The sequence below is a fragment of the Lepidochelys olivacea genome (genome assembly GCF_965140295.1).
Source record: "Lepidochelys olivacea isolate rLepOli2 genome assembly, chromosome: 3".
Lineage (NCBI taxonomy): Eukaryota > Metazoa > Chordata > Testudines > Cheloniidae > Lepidochelys > Lepidochelys olivacea.
In genome coordinates, this window is record NC_140413.1 from 84,133,327 (window position 1) to 84,155,286 (window position 21,960).

The 21,960-nt window shown below is 44.6% G+C and overlaps 1 protein-coding gene across 3 annotated transcripts in view; it reads right to left on the bottom strand.

The window, feature by feature from the left end:
* SESN1 (sestrin 1) overlaps positions 1–21,960 on the bottom strand; it is a 136,035-nt gene that overhangs the window by 86,808 nt on the left and 27,267 nt on the right. The window contains exon 1 of one of the 3 annotated variants that reach the window (XM_084624105.1): positions 3,957–3,982. The exons of the other annotated variants lie outside the window; for them this stretch is intronic. The gene's annotated coding sequence lies outside the window, so the exon portion shown is untranslated. Of the gene's footprint in view, positions 1–3,956; positions 3,983–21,960 lie in introns of those variants that run through there. 3 annotated transcript variants of the gene reach the window in all.

The window sequence follows — 21,960 nt, forward strand, 5'->3', positions numbered from 1 at the left end:
AGTGTCTACATTGTACTGCGTTAATTCAGTACATCAATCCACACTGCTCAGGGAGGTGGTGTTCCTATGTCTGCCTAATGGAGAGCTTATCATCAGTGGGAGACAAGTAGGTTAACACCAATGGTGGCTTATGTTGACCTAACTTTGTAGTATAAACCAGGCCTCAAACTGCCATTTTTTCCTCAATTATACCAGTTAGCAATTATATACTGTTCCAGTCTCTCATAGGGTTGCCAAACCTCCAGGTTTCGCTGGGAGTCTCCTGGAATCAGGCTCCTGGAGACTACTGAAGCCAAACTGGAAGATTTTAGGTGCTAAAAGTCCAGTGGCACACCAGCGCTAAGGCATGCTCCCTGCCTGCCCTGGCCCCACACTGCTCCCAGAAGCAGCCGGCACATCCCTGCGGCCCCTGGGTGGGAGTGGGGAAGAGGTGCTCCCATTGACCAGGAACTACGGCTAATGGGAGCTGCAAGGGGCGGCACCCGCAGGCCACTTCTCAGGGCAGTGCCCACAGGCCCTGCTTACCTCGGGCAGCTCCCAGTCAGCAGCACAGCAGCATTAAGGCAGGCTCCGCCCCCACAGCGCCCATAAGCCACAGATCCCAGCCAATGGGAGCTGCAGAGTCAGCGCTCAGGCAATGCACAGAGACCCCTGCCCACCCAGGGGCTGCAGGAATATGCCAGCTGCTGCTGGGAGCAGCGCAGGGACAGGGCTGGCAGGGAGCCTGCCTTAGCCCTGCTACACTGCCAACTGGGAGCCGCCCAAGGTAAGCGCCACCTGACCAGAGCCTGCACCCCTCACCCACTCCCACACCCCAATTCCCTGCCCCAGCCTGGAGCCTGCACCCTGCATCCCCACCCATGGGCAGTGAGACTTATGGACCCGTGGTGCCTGGGCTCCAGGAATATTCCTGGCCCCCAGGAATATTCCTGGCCCAGGACCCGCCTCCAGCAATGTTTGGGGCTGGGTCTCTCCCTCGGCCCCACCTTCTGCCCCCAGCCCCCACCCCCTGCACGTCCCCCGGGCCATTGAAAACAGTCTAGGGCCCTCACTCACCATCAGCAGCACAGCGGAGCTAAGCCGCTTCCTCCCTGTTCGCTCCACATGGCTGCTGGCCCCTCCCTGCAGCCCCTGGGTGGGTCTGTGTCTCACCCCAAGTGTCCCTGCAGCCAATGGAAAGCTGCAGGGGCAGTGCCTAGGAGTAGCAGCACATGGAGACTCCCAGCCTGCCCTGCCTAGGAGCCCCAGGTAAGCGCTGCACCCCCCCACTCCTTCCCAGAGCTTGCACCCCCTCCCTCTGCCCCCCAAACTCCCTCCCAGAGCCTGTACCCCCACCCCACACCCAAACTCAGTCCCAGCACCTTCACCCCTCATCCCCTCCTGCACCCCCAGCCTGTCCCAGCCCAGAGCCTGCACACAGCACCCAAACTCTGTCCCAGAGCCTACACCCTCACCCCCTTCCCACACATTCCCTCCTGCCCCCAAACTCCATCCCAGAGCCTCCACCCTCACCCCATTCCCACACATCCCCTCCTGCCCCCAAATTCCCTCCCAGAGCCTGCACCCCAGACCCCCTCCCCCACCCAAACTCCCTTTCAGAGCCTTAGGCAGGTGAGGGGGTGGAGTCTGGGCACCACCAAAATTTCTACAAAGCTGCCACCCCCATCCCCTCTCCCAGCCCTGAGCCCCCTCCAGCACCTTCCCAGAGCCTGAACTTTAACCCCCTTCCCCAGCTCTGAGCCCCATCCTCCCAGAGCCTGCACCCCACATCCCTATCCCCTCTCCCAGTCGTAAGCCCCATCCAGCACCCAAACTCCCTCCCAGAGCTTGTACCCCACATCCCCTCCTGCACCTCAACCCCCTGTCCCAGGCTCAGCCCGGAGCCCCCTCCCACACTCCAAACCCCTTGGTCCCAGCCCAGAGCCCACGTTCCCTCCTGCACTCCAAGCCAGTGAAAGTGAGTGAAGGTTGGGGGGGGGGGGGAGACAGCAAGTGAACGAGGGAGGGGGGGATGGCATGAGTGGGATGGGGCCTCAGAGAAGGGGCGGGGAAGGTGGTGGAGCAAGGTTGTTTGGGTTTGTGTGATTAGACTGTTGGCAACCCTAGTCTTTCAATATCAGAGAGCAAGTCCTAATGAGTTCTCAAGCAAGTCAATTCCCCTCCACCTCCCAATAGCCAGACTTTTTAACTCTTTCTACATTTTTATTTAAAGTTAGCAGTTAACTCAGTTCCACTGGCTGCAGACTGTAGTTTCCTTTTCATTTTCACTAGTGCTCTACTATCACTGTATTCCTGGATAAGGATCCTATCATCATCACCAATTACGTCTTTTGCTCTTTACACATGTATAATATGAAGAAACCACAGCCATAATGAGGTCCAAATAATCATGCTTATTTATACAACATAAAAGGCTGGCCTACCTACCTACCTATATACACTGCTATTCTACACAGACGAGAGTGAGGGCCCAAAAGCTATTTAAAGGGATATTATCAAGTTCCTATACAGTTATTTTAAACATTTTTTACAGACCATACCTAAGGCATAAATAAAATTTAGTGCCATAGATATCTGTTCCACCCCATATAATGAGCCACTGAACTTTAAAATTCACTTTAAAAAAATTTGAATGGAATGCATGAAGTGGAACCACAAAATTCAGAGCAGTTCAACCTTGAGAGCTAACCACTGGATACTTACATTAGGGTGATGAAGCAAGCATCTTTCAAACTTTTTTTTCATATAGACTTTCAGATTCTATTCTATATAGGTTGTTATACTGCCTTCATCACCATCATGTCGGAAACTCCGATACGACTGACATCTATTGTTCATGATTCATTTCTTCTCTCATATCCTCGCCCCATAAGTAGTCACTAAGGGCCCAGATTTTAAAGGTAATTAGGGCCATGGAAGTTGGGCACTGTAGGTGCTTTTGAAAGTCCCCATAGGCACCTAGATGGATCGTTAGGTACCTAAATATCTTTAAATATTTGGTCTTCAGGGATTACTTTACACACATCCACAATAATGAATAATACTTTCCACTTATGTAGATCTTTCCATTCTGGGATCGCAGAACAGCTCAATATCATAACATCCCTGTGAATTACACCTTTACACCCATTTTATAAATAGGGAAGTGGAGACAAAAACATTACTGACATGCTGAAGAAGGATGGCCAGGTAACCTGTGTTAGAGCAGGAAACAGAAACTAGGGCTTCCAGCTCTTGATGGGTGTATTTCTTAAATAACTGTGTCCAGCAAAAAAATGTTACCAAAAGCAAATAATTTAAATTAATATGAACTTGCACTTGTGTCTTATACTGTTTCTATCTGAATTTTTGATCACCTGATGCTATAGAAGTCCAGTGCTTCCTTTTTGATGTTTGTATAAATTAGATGCAAGTGCAACATTTCATAATCTACTGTAGGCATTACGGTAAACAACTGTTTACACAGAGACAGGGATGCAAAATAAGGTCTTCTGAGATAATGCTGTTTAAACAAGCACTGATTCTGTCTATTATATGCTAAAACACACTAAAGGAAAGTAGTTTTCAAGCCAAAAATGATGTACAAGATTTACTTGCCCTGCCTTTCATATACTGTATGTCTCTTGTCAGCACAGCAGTTACCGTGGCAAGTATAAAAACACAATATTTGAACATTTAAAGACTACTGCACTTTTCTATGAAAACAAAAACCTAATATATTTTTACTAAGACTCTCCACAAGTTTTGCCACACACGTGGAAGAATTTGGACTTAGAAGTTCTGGTTTGAAAAGCATGCAGCATTTCAATGCCTTCACTATCATTTTTTCCTGGGTGCTAAAGCAGCAAGTCAAAAATATACTACCTCACCTCAGACTATAAAAAAAAAAAAAAAAAAGATAGCCACCGTATTGAGAACTAATGTATTATTCCTAAAATAAAACCTAGAGACACTACCTTGTGTGCAGAAATTAGAACTCTTGCCTGCCAGTAATCACCAGTTCCCAAACGGAAGTTTTCCAGACTTAAGGGATAACATTTCTGTCAACCTACAAATAAAATTAAAGAAACAAAGATGTGCACAAATTGATTTTTTTTTACATGATACCAGAAGACACCAGCATAGAAACCTTTCCAAGATTTTTACTCAAATTTTAATGCAAGCATGGATTATGAAACCCAGGGTGGATAAAAATCAATGATAGGTTTCTTCTCCCTCAAAAAGCATTTGAATAAAAAAAAATTATTTAAATAAACAAATTAAAGATAGTTTTAATTAAGATACATTATAGCTCAAAGATATCTCATCATGGAATAGGGATTATAAATTCTAATTCTATGGTATGAGACAATATATTCCTGTACAGATGCCCCCCGATTTACGCAATCCTTCCATTCCAGAAAGCCTTGCATAACTCGAATTTTGTGTAAGTTGGAAACGTATACCCGTACATTATGCAAAAATTTCCGCAACTCGAAAATCCTATTTCTGGCTTATGGAACTTTTTCCGTAAGTGCGAATTTGCATAAGTCGGGTCTTGCATAACCTGGGGAGCGTCTATAATGTTTGAGGAAAGTTTTGTAAATGAGTTCCAATAGTTCATGGATTAGGGACCCAATCTTATGGGGTTCTACACGCTTCTGTATAGATTATTTAGGTTAATCTTTCTATCTACCCAATTGGAGTAGTGCTCAGTCTAGAAGATACCACCACAGATGCTCAGTTTTGCAGTTCTCAAACTGTGGATGTGTCTCCCCAGGGTTAACAAGCATGTTACCAGCAAAAATGTTTTTTTATTTTATTTATTTATAACTGACTGACTGACTGTGAGGAATAACAGACCTCAACTCTATTGTCACTCTCCAAATTTGTGTACACAGAGTCAATCCCTTACTTCTCTCTAAAAGTGTGAAGTTTTAAAAAGTTAAATGAATAGAAGATTGTTGGGGGCAGAATAGATCTGGGCAAGGAGAAGAAATCTGGAGATAAATGTGAGAAGCGAGGGACATATGCTTTTTTGTTAAAATATTGTATGTTTGCTGTTGAATACTTAACATTGTTGTTTTAGTTAAATAAAACAATTTAAATATCTCTCTGGTGATGTTCTCCTCTTAATACAGCATGGCAAGAAAATCCTCCAAATATTAATGATTAACCTGTTGAATTAGAGATAGTTCACCTCCCAATGACTTCAAAAATATCTGCTTCAATTACCTTTGGTAAATGAAATAACCAAACAATCATTCATTTTCGGATATAGCTGTAACACTGATTGAAAAGTTTTCAAAATAAATCATTGTTTAAAAATGTATAGTGTGTACCTTCTAAAAATGAAACCTACATCTATCTGAGTTATGAAGAATTTGTATTAAGGTTATAACAATCAACAAGAATGCACTTTTATATAGAAAACCATGATTAAATAGAGTGACTAGTGATTTAAATCATGGATTTAAATCAAATTCACCCTGATTTGAAACTTAAGATTTTTTCAAACTGAAGATAAAATGTTGGAATTCTGCTTCAGTACTGAACCATGCCTAAAGGCATATACTGCCATTTGATATTGTTCCTGGCATCACCAGGAGCACTTGGGTCCTTTGGTACTTCATAAGAGGAAAAATATGTAGCGGTAGGGTATAACTAAAGCTGGCTGCCTTATTGCACCACCTCCTTATTGCAGGGGATTAATTCCCCCTCAACTCTCCTAGAAGGGAAAGGAAAAGGGTGGAAATGAAGGAAGAACCCATTCCATCAACAAGGTAGCAGCAACAGCGATCTGTACTCATTCCCTATGGGTTCAGTGTTGTAGGGACACATTGGTAACTTCCAATGATCTTCTTTTCTGGCAATTAAAGAGTGAAACACCAGCCTTAAGCCTGAGCTACGCTTGGGGTGGGGGGTTTGAATTAATATACTCAACTTCAGCTACACGAATAGCGTAGCTGAAGTCGAAGTATCTTAGTTCAACTTACCTGGCCATCCTCATGGTGGCAAGTCGACCACAACAGCTCCCTCATCAACTCCACTTACTCCTCCTGCTGAGGTGTAGTACAGGCATCGATTCAGGGATCGATTTATCGTGTCTACATGAGACGCAGTAAATCGATCCCCGATAGATCAATCACTACCCGCCGACTCAGCGGGTAGTAAAGACGTACCCTTAGTAAAGGCCATCCTGCCCAAAGGCATTGGCTGGCTCATCTACATTTCCACAGGCACTGCAGAACCATTAATGTGGGTGAAAGGGAAGGCAAATGTCATCCACACAGTCAACCATGAACCTGGAAATTCACTTTAAGCACTAGGTTTGTAGTGCAGCTTACTGAAATGAAATTGTTATTTTATTTTACATCAGTTTAAAGCCTACTATTCTTTCAAGTAACAGCTATTACTCTAACTAAAGGAGATTGGAGGGAAACTATTTTTACCTATCATTTTAGTTTTACTTAAAGTGCTATCCAATGCACTGTGTACAATCAATTTCACTTTGTGTAGGTCTTTCATACAGCAATAGGGAAAACTTAGTTTAAGAAAATTAGATTCTAAAACCACAAAAGTTGGCAAGGGGAGTCACAAGTAGGTACTATACCTACCTCTAATTTTAAACTAACTTCCTGAAGCTGAATAGATTTCAAGTTGGTATCGTTTAAGGGCTCATCCCATAAATTAGCCTTTATGGCTCTTGGTCTATGCCAGCTGAATGTTAATAAACTGGGGCCCTAAGAGATACTGATGTGAAGGGCTGTCTCATGCCCATTAAAACAGAGCTTTCAGCAAAAAGAGGAAAGAATCATGCACAATTCAGAGAATTCCCCTTCCTTCATGACCACCAGTTATCAGGGCAAAAAAAGATTCATCGCATATCCCAATCACACAATCCTTCCATCCTCGCCATTTATTAACGTGCATTCCTGTCCTCTCCTTTCGTGCACCATCCCCCCATAAAAGCTGTAACTCCCATTTTGTGTATAGCTATGGACAGGAATGAAAAAACAACCCCAAGAATCAATACTATAATATTCAATTGCATTAACAGTTGGCTGCTCCTTCACACCTATTTCACAACTTGCAGATACAGAACTGGAGTTATTTTCTTTTGGGGCTTCTGTGGTAAGCCAACCATTTTGCTGATTAAGGGAACTTTACAGGGCTTGCAAGACCAGAATTCTTCATATATTTTTGGCTGGATCATTCCTCCACCCTCCTAAGCGGATTACTTCCTCATCACCTCAGTTACAAAAGCAAGGAGTCTCAAACTTAAGTAAGGGGGGGTTAATTGTTTTTGCAAGAAAATGCATGAGATTTTTAGAACAGGAGGTTTATATCAGACTAGAAGATAAACAGGGAATTCTTGAACAGTAATAGTATAACTGTCTTCCCCACAAAAAATGTCAATTACTTCCATATCTAAACAACTTACTTACTATTTCAGTTAATGTAAGGAAAATATGGATGTTTATCCAAAACACGAACTTTTTTAATTCACATTTTAAAGAATAACCATTTACTTCCAAAAGTTATTAAAATGTAAATATTCAAGAATGAATTATAATCTGTTTAAATCCTAATCCAACTAATCTTTTACTTCCTTTAGTGAGTCCATTCTGGTATTTAGTCGGCCTCCATTGGGGGAGGAGGGGGAGGGAAAGAGTGTCTCTCCCCCTCTCTCCCATCCTCCCCTTTTGCCTTTATCTGTCTTTGTCCCTTCTCCTGCAGGATAATCCCTGTGGCTGCTTTTCTTTTGCACAGTGCTTCCCAGCTGTCAGATTAAAAAGATGAAACTTCTTGTTTCAAAAAAAAAAAAAAAAAAAAAAAACCCCAACCCCCCCCCCCCCCAAAAAAAAAACAACCACACACACAAAATGCAAAAAACCCAGCAAGATTTCATAAGCCTCTTGGCTTTGTGTGTCTGCCTCATTTCTACTACAAAAGAATTTTTTTTCATACTGTTTTCCTCCCTTGGATGGGCAAGGAATTTTTGGAGGGCAAGTAGGTTATTGATTTCTACACTAGCAGTTTTGTTGGTAAAACAGTTCTTAGGAAGAAACAGGTATTAGTAATGGGCAATTTGATCATTAGAACATAGACAGCTGAGTTTGCGATGGTCGGGAGACTCGCATCGTGACTTGCCTGCCTAAAGCAAAGGTTGCAGGTCTCTCAAGACATCTAGATAGACTTCTATGTAGTGCTGGGGAGGAGCCGGTGGTCGTGGTACATGTAGGTACCAATGACATAGGGCAGGATAGTAGAGAGGTCCTGGAGGCCAAATTTAGGCTGCTAGGTAAGAGATTGAAGTCCAGGACCTCCATGGTAGCATTTTCTGAAATGCTTCCAGTTCCATGTGCAGGGCCAGACAGACAGGCAGAACTGCAGGGTCTCAATGCATGGATGAGACGATGGTGTAGGGAGGAGGGGTTCAGATTTATTAGGAACTGGGGAAAACTTTTGGGAAAGGGGTGCCTATACAGGAAGGATGGACTTCACCTAAACCAAACTGGAACCAGCTTGTTGGCACTTAAAATTAAAAAGGTGGTAGAGCAGTTTTAAAACTAATGTCTGGGGGAAAGCCGACAGGTGCGGAGGAGCACATGGGGAGGATCTACTAATGGAGATTCTCTATGTCCTAGTAAGGAGGAGAGGAAGTTAAAATACAGGTAGGATGTGATCAGAAAAAAAAATCAAATGAAAAGAAGTCTCATTCAATTACATCATGTAATAGACAGCTAAAATGTGACAAGTTTTTAAAGTGCTTATATACCAATGCTAGAAGTCTAAATCAGACAGGTGAACTAGAGTGCCTCGTATTAAATGAGGATATTGATATAATAGGCATCACAGAAACTTGGTGGAATGAAGATAATCAACGGGACACAGTAATACCAGGGTACAAAATATATCAGGAGGACAGAACAGGTCATGCTGGGGGAGAGTGGCACCAGATGTGAAAAAGCATATGATCAAATGAAGTAAAAATCTTAAATGACCCAAACTGTATCATAGAATCTCTATGGATAGTAATTCCATGCTCTAATAATAAAATATAGCAGTAGGGATATATTACTGACCAGGATGGTGATAGTGACTGAAATGCTCAGGGAGATTAAAGAGGCTATTCAAATAAACTCAATAATAATGGGGGGTTTCCAACTATCCCCATATTGACTGGGTATATATCACCTCAGGACAAGTTGCAGAGATAAAGTTTGACACCTTAAATGACTGCTTCTTGGAGCAGCTAGTCTTGGAACTCTCAAGAAGAGAGGCAATTCTTGTTTTAGTCCTAAATGGAGCACAGGATTAGGTCCAAGAGGTGAATATAGCTGGACCGCTTGGTAACAGTGACCATAATATAATTAAATTTAACATCCCGTGTGGTGGGGAGAACACCACAGTGGCCCAACGCTGTAGCATTTAATTTCAGAAAGGGGAACTACACGAGGAGCTAGGATTCACGATGTGACGGAGACACTTCCAAGACTCATCAAGCCCCCCGATTGCTACCCCTTCCCGCTTCTCCACGTGGGCACCAATGATACTGCCAAGAATGACCTTGAGCAGATCACTGCAGATTATGTGGCTCTGGGAAGAAGAATAAAGGAGTTTGAGGTGCAAGTGGTGTTCTCGTCCATCCTCCCCGTGGAAGGAAAAGGCCTGGGTAGAGACCGTTGAATCGTGGAAGTCAACAAATGGCTAGGTGGTGTTGGAGAGAAATATTTGGATTCTTTGACCATGGGATCATGTTCCAAGAAGAAGGATTGCTAGGCAGAGATGGGCTCCACCTAACGAAGAGGGAAGAGCATATTCACAAGTAGGCTGGCTAACCTAGTGAGGAGGGCTTTAAACTAGGCTCACTGGGGGAAGGAGACCAAAGCCCTGAGATAAGCAGGATACCAGGAGGAAGCACGAGCAGAAGAGTGCAAAAGGGGAGGACTCCTGCCTCATACTAAGAAAGCAGGACGATCAGTGAGTTATCGTAAGTGCCTATACACAAATGCAAGAAGCCTTGGAAACAAGCAGGGAGAACTGGAAGTCCTGGCACAGTCAAGGAATTATGATGTGATTGGACTAACAGAGACTTGGTGGGATAACTCACATGACTGGAGTACTCTCATGGATGGATAAAAACCGCTCAGAAAAGACAGGCAGGGCAGAAAAGGTGGGGGGAGTTGCACTGTATGTAAGAGAGCAGTATGACTGCTCAGCGCTCCAGTATGAAACTACAGAAAAACCTGAGTGTCTCTGGATTAGGTTTAGAAGTGTGAGCAACAAGGGTGTTGTCGTGGTGGGAGACTGCTAAAGACCACCAGACCGGGGGATGAAGTGAATGAGGCTTTCTTCAGGCAACTAACAGAAGTTACTAGATCACAGGACCTGGTTCTCATGGGGGACTTCAATCACCCTGATATCTACTGGGAGAACAATACAGCAGTGCACAGACAATCCAGGAAGTTTTTGGAAAGTGTAGGGGACAATTTCCTGGTGCGAGTGCTGGAGGAACCAACTAGGGGCAGGGCTCTTCTTCATCTGCCGCTCACAAACAGGGAAGAATTAGTAGGGGAAGCACGAGTGGATGGGAACCTGGGAGGCAGTGATCATGGGATGGTCGAGTTCAGGATCCTGACACAAGGAAGAAAGGAGAGCAGCAGAATACGGACCCTGGACTTCAGAAAAGCGCTGGTGTGGACAGTGCTGTGTCGGCAGAAGAGAATCTCTCCTGCCAACATAGCTACAGCTACTCATTGGGGATGGTTTAATTATGCTGACGCGAGACCTCTCTTCCGTTGGTATTGAATGGTACGGCTGTGCTGCTCTAAGATCTCTAGTGTCAACAAAGAACCCTCAACCCAGCCATGCAAATATCTGCTTCAATAATGCTTCTATAAAATCATAAAATGCACACAATGTAAGATGAATTGTATTTTTTAAATCCCAAATTATAAAAGTAAATATCCAAGAAATCTTAAAACATACACTGAGGCTATGTTACTATAGGAAGTAAAGCCTTTGGCTCACATCTTACCTCACTAGTGCATAATCACAAATAAGCTATCAGTCCTTAACATAAAGAAAAAGGCCATATTGCATCTAAAACTACCATGTTGATCTTTTTAATAGAGATCTCATCAGAAAATTAGCTTTAAAGATAAACAGTCTGATACTTAAAGGGGGTTATGTCAATACATTATAAAGTTCGAAAAATAACTTTCATCTTAAGTATAAAATTTGAGAAAACAGAATTCTCTATCATACCATCCACCTACAAAAAACATCTAGAAAACCACCCACACAGGATTCACTGCACTCAAGGGGGGAGGGGAAAAAATCACAAAATTTGTTTCACCCTTTAAACAAACACCAAGATAGCTTCCAAAGAGGTTAAGTATCTTTGCTCAGTTTATTTGTATATTAAAAGCACTATTAAAGATTTCTACACAAATTACTAAAGATACCTTGTTTATTTCTAGGAAATAAACAGAGCCAGTGGTGTTCCCGTTCAACCAATCACAAAGCTGTAGCACAATGTCCAACCCCAGCTAAGAAGAGAGGCTTGTTTTTCTCTGTTTTTGTCTACAATCCCAGTAATGGATGGCTGCTTAGGGCAAAGATCAGGCTGTGTGGTAAAGCTTCAAAATAGAAAAGCAGATGCAACAAATATGAACAGCAACAGTGATGGCAAAAACATCCTATATTAAGTACACCTGAATGTCACAAAAGAAAAAACCATATACAGCAATAAATATGCCTTAGATTCAAGTTTGTCTTTCCAATCCTACACAAAACTTGGAATCTAAAAGTGGCTTCAGGGGACTTGTTTCTCATAGAAGTGAATCCAAAATTACAGCAATGAGCTGGAGTGCCATGATTTTCTATCTTCTAGAAGGTGGGGTTCTGCAGGGATACCTCACTTTTAAAAAAGTGGCACTACTCAAGTCTCACTCACAACACTAAGCCCTGGTCTACACTAGGAGTTGAGGTTGAATTTAGCAGCGTTAAATTGATTTAACCCTGCACCCGTCCGCACGATGAAGCCCTTTTTTCGACTTAAAGAGCTCTTAAAATCAATTTCCTTAATCCACCCCCGACAAGGGGATTAGCGCTTAAATCGGCTGGGTCGAATTTGGGGTACTGTGGACGCAATTAGACGGTATTGGCCTGCGGGAGCTATCCCAGAGTGCTCTATTGTGACCGCTCTGGAAAGCGCTGTCAACGCAGATGCACTGGCCAGGTAGACAGGAAAAGGCCCACAAACTTTTGAATTTCAATTTCCTGTTTGTATGGTCACCTGTAGCTTGCCACACTGTCCAGAGCTCATCAGCAGAGGTGACCATGCACAGCTCATCAGCAGAGGTGACCATGATGAAGTCCCAGAATCGCAAAAGAGCTCCAGCATGGACCGAACAGGAGGTACGGGATCTGATTGCTGTATGGGGAGAGGAATCCGTGCTATCAGAACTCTGTTCCAGTTTTCGAAATGCCAAAACCTTTGTCAAAATCTCCCAAGGCATGAAGGACAGAGGCCATAACAGGGACCCAAAGCAATGCCACGTGAAACTTAAGGAGCTGAGGCAAGCCTACCAGAAAACCAGAGAGGCAAACAGCCGCTCGGGGTCAGAGCTCAAAACATGCTTCTTCTATGACGAGCTGCATGCCATTTTAGGGGGTTCAGCCACCACTACCCCAGCCGTGTTGTTTGACTCCTTCAATGGAGATGGAGGCAACACAGAGGCAGGTTTTGGGGACAAGGAAGAGGATGATGATGATGAAGTTGTAGATAGCTCACAGCAAGCAAGCGGAGAAACCGGTTTTCTCCAACAGCCAGGAACTGTTTCTCACCCTGGACCTGGAGCCAGTACCCCCCCGAACCCACCCAAGGCTACCTCCCGGACCTGCCAGGCGGAGAAGGGACCTCCAGTGAGTGTACCTTTTAAAATACTATACATGATTTAAAAGCAAGCATGTTTAAGGATTGATTTGCCCTGGCATTTGCGGCTCTCCTGGATATACTCCCAAAGCCTTTGCAAAAGGTTTCTGGGGAGGGCAGCCTTATTCCGTCCACCATGGTAGGACATTATCACACCAGGACAGTAGCACGTACTCGGGAATCATTGTACAACAAAGCATAGCAGTGTATGTTTGCTGGCATTCAAACAACATCCGTTCTTCATCTCTCTCTGTTATCCTCAGGAGAGTGAAATCATTCATGGTCACCTGGTTGAAATAGGGTGCTTTTCTTAAGGGGACATTCAGAGATGCCCGTTCCTGCTGGGCTGTTTGCCTGTGGCTGAACAGAAATGTTCCCCGCTGTTAGCCACGGGGAGGGGCTAGCCACGTGGTGGGGGGAGGCAAAATGCAACCTTGGAACGAAAGCACATGTGCTGTGCATGTAACGTTAAACAGCAAGGTTTACCGTGAAAGAGTGTACCCATTGTTCTATAAAATGTGTCTTATTTAAATACCTGTCCCTTTTTTTTTTCCTCTACCAGCTGCATGTGCTTCAAGGATCAAAGGATCTTCTCCTTCCCAGAGGCTAGTGAAGAGTAGAAGGCGAAAAAAAACGCACTCGTGATGAAATGTTCTCTGAGCTCATGCTGTCCTCCCACACAGAGCACAGACGAATGCATGGAGGCAGACAATGTCAGAGTGCAGGAAAGCACAAAATGACCAGGAGGAGAGGTGGCGGGCTAAAGAGAGGGCTGAAGCTGAAAGGTGGCGGCAACATGATGAGAGGAGGCAGGATTCAACGCTGAGGCTGCTGGAGGATCAAACTAATGTGCTCCAGCGTATGGTTGAGCTGCAGGAAAGGCAGCAGGAGCACAGACCACCGCTACAGCTCCTGTGTAACCAACCACCCTCCTCCCCAAGTTCCATAGCCTCCACACCCAGACAGCCAAGAATGCAGTGGGGGGGCCTCCGGACACCCAGCAACTCCACCCCAGAGGATTACCCAAGCAACAAAAGGCTGGCATTCAATAAGTTTTAAAGTTTTAAACTTTTAAAGTGCTGTGTGGCCTTGTCCTTCCCTCCTCCACCACCCCTCCCAGGCTACCTTGGCAGTTATCCCCTATTTGTGTGATGAATTAATAAAGAACGCATGAATGTGAAGCAACAATGACTTTATTGCCTCTGCAAGTGGTGATCGAAGGGAGGAGGGGAGGGTGCTTAGCTTACAGGGAAGTAGAGTGAACCAAGGGACGGGGGGTTTCATCAAGGAGAAACAAACAGAACTTTCACACCGTAGCCTGGCCAGTCATGAAATTGGTCTTCAAAGCTTCTCTGATGTGCACCGTGCCCTCCTGTGCTCTTCTAACCACCCTGGTGTCGGGCTGCGTGTAACCAGCGGTCAGGCGATTTGCCTCAACCTCCCACCCCGCCATAAACGTCTCCCCCTTATTCTCACAGATAGTGTGGAGCTCACAGCAAGCAGTAATAACAGTGGAAATATTGGTTTCACTGAAGTCTAACTGAGTCAGTAAACTGTGCCAGCGTGCTTTTAAACATCCAAATGCACAATCTACCACCATTCTGCACTTGCTCAGCCTGTAGTTGAACAGCTCCTGACTACTGTCCAGGCTGCCTGTGTACGGCTTCATGAGCCATTGCATTAAGGGGTAGGCTGGGTCCCCGAGGAGAACTATAGGCATTTCAACATCCCCAACGGTTATTTTCTGGTCTGGGAATAAAGTCCCTTCCTGCAGGTTTTGAAAGACCAGAGTTCCTGAAGATGCGAGCATCATGTACCTTTCCCGGCCATCCCACGCTGATGTTGGTGAAATGTCCCTTGTGATCCACCAGTGCTTGCAGCACCATTGAAAAGTACCCCTTGCGGTTTATGTACTCGGCGGCTTGGTGCTCTGGCGCCAAGATAGGCATATGCATTCCGTCTATGGCCTCACCACAGTCAGGGAATCCCATTGCAGCAAAGCCATCCACTATGACCTCCACATTTCCCAAGGTCACTACCCTTGGCATCAGTAGATCTTTGATTGCATTGGCTACTTGTATCACAGCAGCCCCCACAGTAGATTTGCCCACTCCAAATTGATTCCCGACTGACTGGTAGCTGTCTGGCATTGCAAGCTTCCACAGGGCTATTGCCACTCGCTTCTCAACTGGGAGGGCTGCTCCATCTTGGTATTCATGCGCTTCAGGGCAGGGGAAAGCAAGTCACAAAGTTCCATGAAAGTGCCCTTACGCATGCGAAAGTTTCGCAGCCACTGGGAATCGTCCCAGACCTGCAACACTATGCGGTCCCACCAGTCTGTGCTTGTTTCCTGGGCCCAGAATCGGCGTTCCACCACATGAACCTGCCCCATTAGCACCATGATGCCCGCATTGCCAGGGCCCGTGCTTTGAGAGAAGTCTGTGTCCATGTCCTCATTACTCTCGTCACCGCGCTGACGTCGCCTACTCACCCGGTATCGCTTTGCCAGGTTCTGGTCCTGCATATACTGCTGGATAATGTGTGTGGTGTTTAATGTGCTCCTAATTGCCAAAGTGATCTGAGTGGGCTCCATGCTTGCCGTGGTATGATGTCTGCACAGAAAAAAGCCGCGGAACAATTGTCTGCCGTTGCCCTGACGGAGAGAGAGGCGACTGACGACATGGCTTACAGGGTTAGCTTACAGGGAATTAAAATCAACAAAGGGGGTGGCTTTACATCAAGGAGAAACAAAAACAACTGTCACACAGAATGGCCCCCTCAAGGATTGAGCTCAAAACCCTAGGTTTAGCAGGCCAATGCTCAACCCACTAAGCGATCCCTCCCTCTCGTATTTCAGGCAGGACTTCACGGGGGGGGCGGGGGGGGGGGGCGGAGGAGAAGCAAATTAATACAAAACAAATCTGGTCTATTTCTTGTTTTGATCCACTCCATCTATCTTTTAGATCTTTGGCTGGCAGCAGACGGTGCAGAAGGACTGCAAGCCATCCACATCTCTTGGCTGCTCAGCAAAAGATGGTACAATAGGACTACTAGTCATCCAGATCTCCTGCCTGCTCACCATAAGATGGTACAATAGGACTGCCTGCAGGACTAAAGAGAGTGACCTGCTTGAGTCACTCCTAATGTAGTCCCTGCGCCCATGTCTGCCCAGGCGCTCCTGACAGACGCGGCCAGGAGCACCTCGGACATGATGATGATGGCTACCAGTCCTATTGTACCGTCTGCTGCCACAAGGCAATGGGTTATTGCTGCTGTGTAGCAATGCAGTACCACGTCTGCCAGCACCCAGGAGACATACGGTGACTGTGAGCTGAGCGAGCTCCATGCTTGCCGTGGTATGGCATCTGCACAGGTAACTCAGGAAAAAAGGCGCGAAATGATTGTCTGCCGTTGCTTTCACAGAGGGAGGGAGGGAAGGAGGGCCTGATGACATGTACCCAGAACCACCCGCGACAATGTTTTTTGCCCCATCAGGCATTGGGATCTCAACCCAGAATTCCAATGGGCAGCGGAGACTGCGGGAACTGTGGGATAGCGACCCACAATACAACACTCCGGAAGTCGACGATAGCCTTGGTACTGTGGAAGCACTCCGCCAAGTTAATGCACTTAGAGCATTTTGTGTGGGGACACACACAATCGACTAATTAAAAACAATTTCTGCAAAACCGACTTCTATAAATTTGACCTAATTTTGTAGTGTAGACATACCCTAAGTCATAGCTACCTAGAATCTTCCTACTCTCACAAACAGAACAGCATGGGAAACTGTGTGTAGCTGGAATAAAAGCATTTTTATTGAAATCTTACATACTTCATACAGACATATGAAGAACACAGGAAGACAGTGATACATTTGTTCACATAGGGTTGTGATAGCATTATGAGTCATTCTAGCTTGACTCAGGCAGTTACCATTTCAGAGCAGTGCTCTATGCATTCAGCTTTACAGGTCAGTTGGCTGCAAATGCTGACACACATGCTTTTAAACAGTTTTTATTGTACGCAACGCTTAAGTAAGATAACTCTAATTTCCTGGCCAAATTCCAGCTTGAGTGAATTCTGCTTTCCTCTATAATTTCAATGTAATTCTTTGTCTCCTGCCTTAAAATAAATTGTGCAGTGTTGCTGTGCACTGTTTAACAGTTGCCTCGTTCCACAAAGGTGGCTGCATTTAAATGCCAACTGAAAAGATTTAGAGGGCTAAAGGCAAGGAAAATTTGACCACGAGAATTTAAGCAAAGACTAAGAGAGAGAAAAACTTTTTATATAATGTAGAAGTATCCTGATGCAGCATTGATAACAATTACAATTAAGGTTGCAATAGCCATTTTAATTCCGAATTCCTCTTTCCATAATTCATACTCAAAGTTTTCTTAGCTTAATTCAAGAGTTGCATTCTCAAAGTCTGAGCAAAATCTGTTTAGTCAAGTCTGTTCAGTAGGAAAATAAGTCAAAAATACTTCACAGTAAATTAAATGAATAATAAACTGTAATGTGCTCAAATGCACCAAGAAAATTAATATATGCAGTTTCAATTTTCAAAGCACAAATATTAGGAAGAAGTTACTCACCTTGTGCAGTAACTATGGTTCTTTGAGATGTTCCCCCTGTAGGTGCCCACTTTGGGAGTCAGTGCATTCCTGAGCTGCACATCGGAGAAAAAACTCGAGGGGCAGTGGAAAAGCCAAAAGGCAGTACTCTCTACGGATCATGATTGAGGCACACCGTGAATCTTGGAAATCCTCTGTGAACCGGATGTATGGGAATATGAAAATAAGTATCTTGGAGGCAAGGGCTCAAAACAAGTCCCCCTTGTCTAGTGCTGGGAAGATAGTGGCCAGTGTGACCATTCTGAATCTAATTCCTCACAAATTTGTTGAGCTTCCAAAGGTCTAAGATGGTTCTCCATCCATCATTTTTCTTTTTGGTGAGAAAATAATGGGAGTAAAAGCCCTTCCCCTTGTATTGAGTTGGAACTTGTTCCACAGCTCTTAATTATAGAAGATGGTTCACTTCCTGTGATAAAAAGGTGCTCGTGAAAGGGGTCCCTAGACAGGGACGGGATGGCATAACCCATAATCTCCCCTACCCATTGATCAATTGTTATTGCTGCCCAGGCATGGTAGAATGGGTGCAGACAGTGTCCAAAATGTTGAGTAGGAGCATCTAAGAGCGCTGTATTGTGGGGGAGGTTATTCATGCCCTCGACCAAGACTTTAAAACTGTGGCTTGGTGGCAGATGGTTGCAAAGACAGGGACTGAGTTTGGGGAGCCCTATATCTTTGTGAGCGTTGCTTATTTCTGTTCTGATCGAAGTGCCAGTGTATTGTGGGAGATGGAAAGAGGTGTCTCTGCCCTTTTGGTATGGTTGATACCAACATAGTTTGTTTGGTGGTGTGTTTATGCCTAAAGTTCGAGCCACTCCAGGCAAGTCCTTCACTGAGTGAAGGACATCAGTTTTTGTGGAGAAAAGTTTCTCCCAATCAAATGGTAGATCCTTCACCTTATGTTGGAGCTCTTTCGGGATCCCGGGGGACTGCAACCACGAGGCCCTGCACATTATGACAGCTCTGGCCATTGTTCTCGCAGCAGTGTCCATTGAGGACTGTAGGACTGTACAGGTGATTAGTTGCCCCCTCCATCATGATAGCATTGAGTGGGGGCATTTTTCCTCCGGTAAGGCTACAAGGAATTCTTGCAGCTTACCATAGTTAGCAAAATTGTACTTTTTGGCTAGAAGGGCGGTGTAATTGGCTGCCCTGAATTGGAGCATAGCTGCTGCTGCTGATGATACCTTTCTACTGAGAAGGTCTAAACATTTCTGCTCTTTGCCTTGTGGAATGGACCGGAATTGAGGTTGTTTGCTGTGGTGATTGATGGCTTCCACAACTAGGGAACTGAGTAGTGGATGAGAGAAGAGAAAGTCCATCCTCCTAGCTAGGACGAATTACTTTGCCAGCTCGTTTGCTGGTAGGTAGTATCGAAGCAGGGGTCTGCCAGATATTCTCTGCTGGTTACATTATAGTATCAGTGATTGGTAGAGCGACTTTGGAAGAAGTGGACAGGGCCATCCTTAGGATTTATGGGGCCCTTCGCAGTATTATTAAACTGGTGCCCCTATGCCAGACAGCAGCCCAGCCCAGGGGGGAGGAGGAGAAGAGATGTCTTGGTTGGCAGCTATTCTTTAAAAAAAAAAAAAAAAAAAAGAGTTCCTGAAATTGTTTCAGGTCATCCACTCTGCTTGGACGCGGTGGTATGACTGCCTCGTCAGGGGAGGACCACGAGTTACGGGCCAGAGAAGTGTCTGCATGGTCTGAACCTTCTTCCTCCTCTCCCATGTCCCTGATGTCTCCCTATTTGAGGAAGGTGGAGAACGAATTTCCCTTTGGGCTGGGGTCAAGAGCCTAGCATATTGACCCAGGAGGGCCACTGCATGGGGAAGGGCATCAGTGGACACATCCAGGGTTGTCTGTATCATTGCTGCATCTCACAAGGTTGGCAAGATTTGGTCCTAGCAGTTTCCCATAATGGTCTTCATCCTGTGGGTGAAGAGTGGTGGGAAGAGAAATGGCTTCCACATACTTCCTCCTCTTCATCACTGGAGACAGACTGGGGAGCAGGAGAAGTGGATAACTGCTCAGGTATTTGGCCCGGAGAGCCCACGGTACCAAGCAAGGGGGATTGCAGCACCGAGGGGATTGCTTTATCCTTGTGCTGTAGAAACTGCTGTGGCACTGCTTGTTTCTGTGGCAGCAGGGCCGCTGGTATAGATGCAGTTGGTGCCTTTGTTGAGATGGTCAGTGCTGTTCCTGGTCTGTCTGTCGGCACCGACGACTGAGTCAGTGCCAGTGGGGTGGCGTTTTCTGCTGTAATGATCTCTGTGCCGACTCCTGCACCAAGGAGATTGGAGCCATGGAGGAGGAGTGTCTCGACTCCAATCCGGAGTGACGGGGCTCAGCAGAGGTCCATAGAGGGTCAGTGCCAGGGTGCCCAGAGCCTCAAAAGTGCTCACTCTACTCAAGCTCGGCACTGAGGAGAGCGACCTCATTCAGAATTTTTTTCTGAATGCTGACAAGCCATCCTGTAGGTGCTCTCTCCCACCTCTTATAAAGTAATTTACTGAACTACAACTAATCCAACTCTTTCTATAAAGAGAAAAAACGAAGAGGCAGCACTGCCACTGAGCTCCATCTGCAACCGAGGACGGTTGAGAACGAACTGAAGGGTCAGGCCTTGTGCAAGCTACATGAGGTGCCAACAGCACCGTGAGAGGACTACTGCGCATGTGTGCCCCGACCAAGCACAGCTACCAAAAATCTCTGATCTGCGGTGCAGAAACACACCGACACCTGAAGTGGAGCGCCCACAGGGACACTACTCAAAAAAGAAATAGTTTTTACATGCAAGTTTTCATTAAAAGAAAAAAATTCTGTTGATGCCCCGAACAGAATTTATAAACATACATTCAAATGATTCATGGATTGTTAAAGCCAAATTTTGTGTACTCTCCGTTTTCACACATAGTGCAACTGGGTGTAAAGTAAATTGGAGGCACTGGATCTTAAGCAGGAAAAAACTATAACTTAGCATTTACAGCACTTTCAATTGTAGATATCAAAGCATTTTGTAAAAGGCGAAAAAGCATTATTTTCATATTATAGTTGGGGAAAACTCACAAGTTGGGAACTCACTTGTCTGAGGTCACACTGGAAATCAGAGCTCACTAACTCCCAGTCCAGATGCCTGAAGCCAGAGCTGCCATGCCATTTTGATGTGCTGTAAGAGGTGGGAGAGAGCACCTACAGGATGGCTTGTCAGCATTCAGAAAAAAAGTCTGAAGCAGTCGTCTGACAGTTCATGTGTTTAAAGTTAAGAACGTACAAGTCTTTACAGGATGAGGGTCTTAATTTCCCCTCTTTGTTTTGGTCTCTCATAGCAAAAAGGAAGAGAAAAAGCTTTTTAAAAAGCTAGACGTGGAGATAAAAGTGAGTTAACAGATTTAGATATTAAGTAGCCTAACTTCCACATTGACAGTTCCCCTTTAATTATTTTGCTATAGCCTTGCATTTGTAATAATAAAGTAAAGCTTATGCAAACACTAGTAGCACTTAAAACATCAATTACCAACTAATTTAAATGTCAGTCATTTTTTAAAACCTCTAAAACTAATTTTTACTGGGAAAGGGTACGTAAATTAATGTATATTTAAACAATCTTTAAAATTTCATATTAAACAGATAAGATTCTGTACTGAATAATTTAAAGCAAGGGCTAAAACTAGTAATACTTCGTAAAAAGAAAAAAGTGAATTTGAGGACAAAAACTCTTATATTATGTTCGCATAGCACCCAGTAAAATGGGGCCTTAATTGGGACTTTTGGGTGCTACCATAATGTATGAATATTAACCATAAGTAGTTACATTTTCATCCCTCTAGCAAGACATTAATTATTAAATTTATACTGGAGTCTGCAGTGGTATACTGATAAAGTACTCTTAGGTGTTAAAATGAACGTTTTTAAACATCTAGAAGAAAATAATTCTATTACAGCATTTGTATGCTTTCAGCCATTTCAGCTACATCTTAAATCTAAGCAGCTACTACTTAGTCACGTATGTATTTTCTATTAAGTAACAGTGGCACTAAATAGTGTCTTCCACAGACTGAGTTTTTCTACATTCATAATTTCAGATAGTTAGAAGTGGTTTGTCTCATTTCCTCCCACTGACTCCTGCCCTACCTATTTTCCCTTCCTAAAATATTGTGCATTAACAGCATATATTACTTCAAAAGTTCTTTGATGAACTAGCAACCCTGCACAATCAGAGTCATAGGACTAAAATGGACCTCGAGAGGTCATATAGTCCAGTTCCCTTCACTCATGGCAGGACTAAGTATTATCTAGACCATCCCTGACCGGTGTTTGTCTAAACAGCTCTTAAAAATCTCCAGTGGAGATTGCACAATCTCCCTGTGCAATTTATTCCAGTGCTTAACCTCCCTGACAGTT